The following is a 10,000-nucleotide window of genomic DNA, read 5'->3' as shown; positions in this document are numbered from 1 at the left end:
GTGTGTGCACCGCGTGAAAGAAAAACCAGGAAAATGCACACTTAATTTCCTCTTCGTAACGGCAATATTAGGTGCAATAAGGCTGCTAACGGGACCACATTTTCTGCTCTGAACCGGTGGCAGGAAAGAGAACGAAATATCGTTGTTTGCAAAATCCTCCAAAACTGATTGTTTTCCCGCTGCAAACATAATAGATGTGTCTGTGTACAGTTATACTGAAACTTGAACTTTGAAATTGAAAAAAAAAACATTTTCGAAAAAAGGAAAGGGTATAAAAAAGATCGATTGAAAGATTGCCGAAAAAAAGGAAATCACATGAAAAAGATTCATTGCCCAAATCATAAGAAATACAAGTCATATTTATATCAACGAAGGGCTTGCCAACTAACGCAGTATCAGTTTATTACAAATGCAAGCATAATTGATGTGACCTTGTGAAGTTTAACTGAAACTTGAACTATTATACTAGAAAGAAATCGGCTAGAAAAGAAGACGTATGAAAACATGTAAACAAATCGCTTGGAAGGAAGAGAACGAATCATTGTTCCATCAACACATTCTGATAATCATCGGTCCACGCTATCGCTCCAGGTCTCTCTGACAGGATGAATAATTACTACGCGAAATCTATCAAAACAAGAATACAGATTTATCTCCCATGTTTTTCGCTAATGTTTATGAGAATAGACGAACTGAGACGAAAGTGATTGCAGATTGGCCGACTTCGACAGTGATCTCCGTTCTGTTCTTCACAGTTATGATAAAGACATCGTTCTAAGGTTAAAACAAGTCGAAATGTTGAGACTGCTGTGGGAAGGAGACCGTGATATTGTTGCATCACTCCCAACTGGTCACGGAAAAAGTGTCGTCTGCTTCGTAGCCAAAGTTGATTATCACGTGACACTTTTGCCATATTTAGAGTTGTTTGCACAGTAAATACACCCGCGAAAGATAGCTCGCTTGAAACTGTCTTACATATCAATTCCTTTGTAATTTAAAAATTACACAACACCATGAAAAATCATTATCGACGATCGCGAATCTGCTTATATCAATAAAACATTACGAAAAGCTCTAAATATGTAAAAACAAAATCGATTTCTTACCCACAGAAAGAAAACCAAGGCATCCTGTCAGGGATAAATGAGACCCGAAGGGAAGTAACTCATTTTAGGATGCCATCAACAGGCATTGCAAAATCGGTCCAAAATGACTTGACACTTTCTGCAAACATAATAGATGTGGTTTTGTACTGGAACTGCGAAATTGAAAAAATCGGCGAGAAAGTAAATACGAAATGAATTGCCAAAATAATAGGGGAAGGTTGTCTAATATGGACCGGCTCCATATATAAATATGGACCACCTCCTGTTCCGAAAAACTAACGGTGCTAGGGCGCTCAAATTTCCATTCGCTGTTATTACCCTCCCTGGATAACATGTTAGGTTTTTCTCTCTTTTACACTTTTGGCAGCTTTCACTCTAAATTTGACGCTAAAAACGGACTAGTTTCTGTCTACAGCCAAAGCTGTTTTCATACAATAATTGATATATATGACAGCTCAGACTGTATTTGTTACATTTTAGCAGTGTTGACCCCGAGTTTCTACTGCAAACAAAAATTAATAGCACTATATCAATTAAAGTGCGTGTGTGTCCCCTAATATGGACCACCTTCAACAAATCGAAGAAAATAACAGCTATATGCTGGTTTAATTCATTAAGAAACTTGCTAAAAATAACCCATAAGTAGTCCTCGAGCTTTCAAAAAAATATAACAAATAGTCTTCTTTTGTGGAAGTTGATAATTTCATTTATTTTCTTTTGTTTCCTGTTGTGCTTCAAATAACGTTTTCGTCAAACCGAAACAAATCTAAAGCATATTTGAATTAGTCTGACTCGCAAACTAAGTTGTATCATGTTATTGTGAAGTATAGAGGAATTTTTACAGTGATTCGTGAAGGCCTCCTCACTGGTCCATATTAGGCGCCCAGGCTCCTAATATCGACCAGTTGTGAATGTTTCTGTATTTAATTTTTGCTGAATGTCTGTCAAGCTTATTCGCTCTAATCAAACCTAACGGTTAACTAAATAGAGGAGGACTACCAAACACAAATTGAAACTTCTTCGTTAAAAAAACACCAAGCTAGATATCACCATGACACAAAAAGTGGTCCATTCTGGCAACTAGTTCACTGCTTTTTGGCACACACGAGGTTTAAGTCAAGAACAATTGTAATATAAAAGTGGTGGTGGTAGTGGTGGTACTACTGTTGCATCTAATGATGGTGATGATGATGATGATGATGATGATGATGATGATGATGATGATGATGATGATGATGATGATGATGATGACGACGACGACGACGACGACGACGATGATGATGATGATGATGATGATGATGATGATGATGATGATGATGATGATGATGATGATGATGATGATGATGATGATGATGATGATGATGATGATGATGATGATGATGACGTTTATTATGCTTACGGATGTTTTGTAAACTGCTTGCCCGTATCACATTGCAGAACGACACGTAGGCTACCCCAGTCGTCTTGTACTTGAAACTAAACTAACAATCACAACACGCAGTCTAGACCACTCAGCCACCACCCTCAGGAAACAGAGAGAAAAAAAAAACGACACACACGAGACATACAATCTGACGCAGCAAACAAAAGATCGATATCAATTTTGGGAGACAAATTTTCCACTTTCTTCTGCCTCTTCTTCCTCGGCCACTCTTTCCCGTTCTCTAGGGGCGCGCGCATGTCATTGGCTCGTTAGCCTTATTGAGCCAATGTAATTCTCTCATTTCACAATATTTATACTGAGATTTGCAAATTTCAGGCGAAGAATGGTCCGCTTAGACTGACGACTGGCTGTGGAGATTTTTTTATTAGCGGCCCATTCTCCCTTCGCTAAATGCCCCGCGACAAGCGAGTGGCCTCCCCTTCCCGGTGGTTATGGGCCGTGTGCTCATAATTCAATAACCGCAACGTTTGCCTCCTCTTTTTCTCCCCCTAGCTCTCTCTCTCTCTTTTTTCTAGGGGTCCCCCTCCCCTTCAGTTTCGCGCCCGATACTCCGGGGGGTGATCTTCGGTGCCGGGGTGATCCTGCAAACCCCGCTGGAATCGGTGCCACTGAATCTGGAACCAACAACCCCTTCATTTGCGCCTATACAAAAGTGCTCGCCCATGCGCCCAGTGACATAAACGCGATTACCTCCCATTTTGCAAGCTCTTTCATTAACACGCCATTATTTTGTAAACGAGGGGTAAATTGGAGCTCGGGAGGAGAAGGAGGCCAAATTACGCCGACTTTGTCCCTTGCATGAAGATCGAAAGAGGGAGAAATTACGGGGGTCGCCGAGCATAAAATGATCTATGCAACCGCATCTGTCTGTCTAAACTGTCGATCGTCTGCTGTGGCACTAAACCTCGTCCTGTGTTTGGATGGGTTGCGGCCGGGAGAGGTTTTGTATGTGGAAGATCACAGAGAGAGTATGAGTGTTTCTGCGGGTGGGTTTTTTGGGGTGGTTTTTTCGAGGGGGGGGGGGGGTGCTTCTGCGATTGAAATCTTTAGTTCTTTTCTTCTTTTTCTTCTTTTTCTTGTTCTTTTGTCCTTGATGTTTTCGTGTTGTTGTTGTTGTTGTTGTTGTTCTTGTTGTTGTCCTTCTTCTTCTCTATGTTTTCATTTCTCCCTTTTTACGATAGACTAGACTGTATCAAGACAAAGAGAGAGAGAGAGAGTGTGTGTGTGTGTGTGTGTGTGTGTGTGTGTGTGTGTGTATGTATGTGTGTGTGTGTGTGTGTGTGTGTGTGTGTGTGTGTGTGTGTGTGTGTGTGTGTGTGTGAGTGTGTGCGCGCGCTTACGTTCAATCGTTTATTTCTGCTTACGTGCGCGGTCTTAAAAGTAAACTAGCCTTGACGTAGGTACTACACCGTGCGTAAAACGCAAATACAAAGATATATATAAATGTGGAACTTTTTAGCACGTTTACGGACAGGTGTACGGGTAGCGGGTAACGTCATCAAATCTAGTTTTGACGTCACGCGTTTGCCAAGATGTACACGTCTAGCTGGGAGGCAAACAACGTATATATAGACAATATCATTTGTGTGTGTGTGATATTGTCTTTACGTTGTTTACCTCCCAGCTAGACGTATGGAAAAATGGATGACTGCATTTGGAACATAAGAGAAGGGTGAGTATCATCTAGACCAATTCTCCAAGACGTGTACGGATGACGTCATATCTACACGTACGCGTACTCAAGCTTAACTGGTTTGTCCCTCTTCCGGGACTAGCTAACAATCTTGCCTTTGCTTGCGTATATCGTTTTAAACAATCACGTTGTTGTCTAGCTGTTTCTTTCTTTGTGTGAGGTGTTGAGAAACAGACGTAGAGGTTACATGCCGAGTCTCAGTGATTATCAAAAATAATGGTCGAAGCAGAGACATGCATGTCTCTGGTCGAAGTTAGCGGATCATGAAAAATGCGAGCTTCAGCGAGCTTTTTCATGACCGCGAACTGAGACCATTATTTTTGATAATCACTGAGACGAGGTATGTAACCTCTTTATTCCTCCTTTCTTCAGTTATTCAAAGAAAAGAGGAGTTTTTGTGCGAAAGTTTGATCGAATCATATTCACCCAACCAGTCTACCTGCGCAGGCGATCGATTAATGCGCGCACGGTTGTATAGTTCCGTGAAAATCATTCAATTCTGTTAACACTTCTTGTCAGTTTCCATGTTTTGAACTAAAATCAAGTACACAATTATGTTGTCATTCTGCTGTGGCGGTAAAGGCAGATAGTGTGTGTTCTGTTCATGTTTTGATATCGCTCAGGAAATGTTCTTTCCTCGAATGTGACTAGCAGACGAAGTTTTACACCCGTGTTCCAACGTTAAAAACCGTATGAAGTTCAGTTTTCTGGGGCAAAATAGTGTATGAAACCGCTGAATATTCTTTAAGTTGATTAAATGTTTGCAATTGATTGCGTGTAATCTGTTTATAAAATGAAATATTGTTGAAAACTGACCGTCGGATTGCAGTCTTGTCGATGCAGCCGAAATCTGGAAGGGGAACTACTCGTGTCGCTAGACAAAGTATGAGAGTTACTTTTCCTTAAAATCTTGCAGCGATAAACGATTGTGCACGGCAGATCTGAATTCAGAAAACAACCAAACTCATGGATTTTATATTGAGATTCATGTGTTCAAGCCTGTAGTTGCTGGTTTAAATGCGGTATGGTTGTATTGTTTGCTCCAGAAATGTACATTTTGTACATTAGAGTGTTCTGAACTTTTGAGTCGCAAAAAGTAGATCCACAATGTGTACAGTCTCTACCCATGAGCTATCGAGGATTCAGGCCCGTTGTTGGGTAAGTGATTTTGGTTGTTGGGTAAGTTACCGAAAAATAACTAGCCTTACAAGTTTACAGAGAGAAAGAAGCAGAGGGGGGAATAATCTGTTTTCTGAGGTCACCGCGTTCGCCAAGTTCTGTTCGTTTCGTATCTCCGTTTCCTATATCACCGTATTCATTCAATGGAACGGACTAGAAGTACCGTTTGACCGTACAGAGTATTCGCTCATGTTTGTTTGTTTTTCATTTGCGCATGTCGATCACACACACACACACACACACACACACACACACATAGGTGGTTTTACAGTCATTTGGGGTCGGCTGTGTATCAAAATGCCATCTTGCTCAAAACACAGGCATTTGGGGTCTCTTTTGTTTTAAGTGTTAGAAAGTTTCTTAAAACTTCAATGAGCGTTAAATGCCATTTTAAAGTGTGAAAACTCATTTCAGGAGGTTATTACATAAAATGCAACCTCCAGCGTGATTTTTAGAAAAACAGACATTTGGGGACGATGTTTGCTGTACAGCAGTGAAATGGGGACGTATGTGTACACAAAGTGCAGAGCTAGAATTACGTTATCGGTGCTATGAATGTTTTAGGTGTTAGAAAGTTTGTTAAAACTTCAATGAGCGTTAAATGCCATTCTAAAGTGTCAAAACTCATTTCAGGAGGTTATTACATAAAATGCAACCTCCAGCGTGATTTTTTAGAAACAAACAGGTATTTGGGGACGATGTTTGCTGTACAGCAGTGAAATGGGGACGTCCAAAAGTGCAGAGCTCCCGCAGAGCTATATGAATGGTTTCATCACATACATGGGGCTAGGCGACATATGTTGTGAAAAATTTTACAAATCACGTTTTTGCGCCCGATATTTTCTTGTCATCTCCAAAGTCAAGGGACAAACACGAAATTCCTTGACTTTTGGGGTAGCGCGACTCTGTTAATTTTAAGAATTAAAAAAAAAAAAAAAATTCATTACTAGGATGCCCCATCGTTGGGAAATTCCGGTCGCTTCCTCCGAGTGGAAAGCTAGCAGTGACAGAGTCGCACTACCCCAAGTCAAGGGATCTATTAGTCCTGTTTCGCCGTTATCCCAATTCGCCCCCATACCATTTTGGCGACATTTCTCAGGCCAAGTGTCATTTTACCACCATATCATGTACCATTAGCTCCACATCCCATTTTGGCGCAATCCCGTTTCGCCGTTAACCCATTTCGCCCCCATCCCATTTTTGCGACATTTTACAGGCCAAGTGTCATTTTACCACCATGTCATGTACCATTAGCTCCACGTCCCATTTTGGCGCAATCCCGTTTGGCCGTTAGCCCATTTCGCCCCCATCCCATTTTTGCGACATTTTACAGGCCAAGTGTCATTTTACCACCATGTCATGTACCATTAGCTCCACGTCCCATTTTGGCGCAATCCCGTTTGGCCGTTATCCCATTTTGCCCCCATCCCATTTTTGCGACATTTCATAGGCCATGTGTCATTTTACATGCCATTCTAAAGTGTCAAAACTCATTTCAGGAGGTTATTACATAAAATGCAACCTCCAGCGTGATTTTTTAGAAACAAACAGGTATTTGGGGACGATGTTTGCTGTACAGCAGTGAAATGGGGACGTCCAAAAGTGCAGAGCTCCCGCAGAGCTATATGAATGGTTTCATCACATACATGGCGCTAGGCGACATATGTTGTGAAAAATTTTACAAATCACGTTTTTGCGCCCGATATTTTCTTGTCATCTCCAAAGTCAAGGGACAAACACGAAATTCCTTGACTTTTGGGGTAGCGCGACTCTGTTAATTTTAGGAATTAAAAAAAAAAAAAATTAATTACTAGGATGTCCCATCGTTGGGAAATTCCGGTCGCTTCCTCCGAGTGGAAAGCTAGCAGTGACAGAGTCGCACTACCCCAAGTCAAGGGATCTATTAGTCCTGTTTCGCCGTTATCCCAATTCGCCCCCATCCCATTTTGGCGACATTTCTCAGGCCTAGTGTCATTTTACCACCATATCATGTACCAATAGCCCCACATCCCATTTTGGCGCAATCCCGTTTGGCCGTTAGCCCATTTCGCCCCCATCCCATTTTTGCGACATTTTACAGGCCAAGTGTCATTTTACCACCATGTCATGTACCATTAGCTCCACTTCCCATTTTGGCGCAATCCCGTTTCGCCGTTATCCCATTTTGCCCCATCCCATTTTTGCGACATTTCATAGGCCATGTGTCATTTTACCACCGTGTCAAACCACTAGCGCCACATTCCATTTTGTCGCCATGCCGTTTTGCCGTCATCCCATTTTGCCGCCATCTCTATTTCGCGACATTTTGGATTGTGGCAAAAATGGAATTTGGCGTAAACGGAATGTCTTCCTAGTTGAATAACGCAGTATAGTAGTATAGTGAGGCTTGGCAAGAAGAATGAATAAAAAATGTGATGGCGGCCAAATGGGATGGTGTCAAAATGGGATGACGTGCTATTGTTATGACACGGTAGTAAAATGACGCTTGGCTTGTGAAATGTCGCGACAATGGGATGGGGGATAAATGGAATACGGTGAAACGGCATGGCGGCCAAATGGGATATGGTGTCAAAATGGGATGTCGCGCTATTGTTATGACATGTTAGTAAAATGCCCTGTCACGTAGTCTCAATCCAAATTGGAAATCCATAGCATCATCATTATAATCATCCTCATCTCATTAATCATCCAAAATTATAAATTTTATAAAATGACGCTTGGCTTGTGAAATGTCGCGAAAATGGGATGGGGAAAAAAATGGGACGGCGGCAAAATGGGATTGCACCAAAATGGGATGTGGATCAGCCACTAGATTTCCAATTTTAAAGTCTTAGGTATGACCCGGTGTGACGTTTTCATCTTTCGCCGTGTTGATATTTCGATTTTCGGCCTCGTTGATCTAGTATAAACTCTACACTGAACAAAAAAAACACCCTTCGATAGTACTGATGAGCGACCTTGTGTACCTTACATTCATGGGGCCAAATTTGTCCAACCAATTATTTTATTTAACTTAGAAATTTGATTCATCCTAAAATGTTTCCCTTCTTACTCAAGGGACGTAACCACTCGGTACACGTTTTCGAAGAATTCGATTTTGGGAGTGAAATCTATTTAATTTCACAACCAATTTTTTTCACATGCAAGAAACTGACATGCTTTTCGTCCATAAATAATTTCTCTTCTTAATTTTACCAGGAAACAACATTTCGGTCTCGAGTAAATATCGAGGGGGAAATATGTACACAGGCGAAAGATGAAATCGTGACACCGGCCGAGGTTCAAACCCACGACCTCCCGATCACGGGGCGGACGCCTTACCACTAAGGTAATCGTGCCGGTTTACCCTTGAGTGACAGACGGACAGACAAAAGAATATACAGACAGACCGTAATTAACACAAACACACACACTCAGCAGAGCAAAGCGGTATAACACACAAACTCAGCAGAGCAAGGCAGTATTACACACACAGACTCTGCAGAGCAACTAAGTCGGTGACACACAGACACAGTTATTTGGGGACGATGTTTGCTGTACAGCAGTGAAATGGGGACGTCCAAAAACCGATAGCTCTGCGCTGTGCTATGAATGGTTTCATCAGTTACATATGGCGCTAGGCGACATAAGAGTATTTCCAATCCAGTCAGTAGCTAGCATTCACGACCCTGACAACGGATGGTTTGAGTCTGATTTATGAGAATGAGAATGAGGGAGAGAGAGTTGTATTAAATTGAATTGAATTAAATTGAATTGAATTTATCTTTCTCTTAACACTGTAACAGAACAAGAAATGCTAAAATGATTTTTTTCCATCCCGCCCTCGCCCATTGAGTTGAAATAGAAGTTAACCACATTATGTTTGAAAATGTTCCAGTGCTTTATGTACAATAATGTTTCAATACAATCATAGTGTATTAACATTTTACCAGTATCAGCTGCAAAATAGAAGTAGTGCTTTACAAGTTTCGAAAGAGAAACAGCATGTAATGATACGTAAATGGTGTACAGCAGTGAATTGGGGACTGTTTCCCAAACAGCAGTCAGATGGGGTCTGGTTGTTGTACAGCAGTCATTTGGAGGCACAAGCTAAAACTGCTTCAGAGATGTGTGTTTTTCATTGGCTTTGATCTCCGCTGAGAGGGAGAGAGTCAGAAAGAGCGACATAGACAGATAGACAGAGACAGAGAGACAGACCGAGACAACAAAGGAGAGGTTAAGGACACCCCCTTACCCTTGAGTGACAGACGGACAGACAAAAGAATATACAGACAGACAGACCGTAATTAACACAAACACACTCAGCAGAGCAAAGCGGTATAACACAAACTCTGCAGCAAGGCAGTATTACACACACACACACACACACACTCTGCAGAGCAACTAAGTCGGTGACACACAGACACAGGTATTTGGGGACGATGTTTGCTGTACAGCAGTGAAATGGGGACGTCCAAAAACCTGTGCTTGTTTGTTTGTTTGTTTGCTTCACGCCCAGCCGACCACGAAGGGCCATATCAGGGCGGTGCTGCTTTGACATATAACGTGCGCCACACACAAGACGGAAGTCGCAGCACA

The sequence above is a fragment of the Littorina saxatilis genome, linkage group LG1 (genome assembly GCF_037325665.1).
Source record: "Littorina saxatilis isolate snail1 linkage group LG1, US_GU_Lsax_2.0, whole genome shotgun sequence".
NCBI classification, from domain to species: domain Eukaryota; kingdom Metazoa; phylum Mollusca; class Gastropoda; order Littorinimorpha; family Littorinidae; genus Littorina; species Littorina saxatilis.
This window is presented reverse-complemented; position numbering follows the sequence as displayed.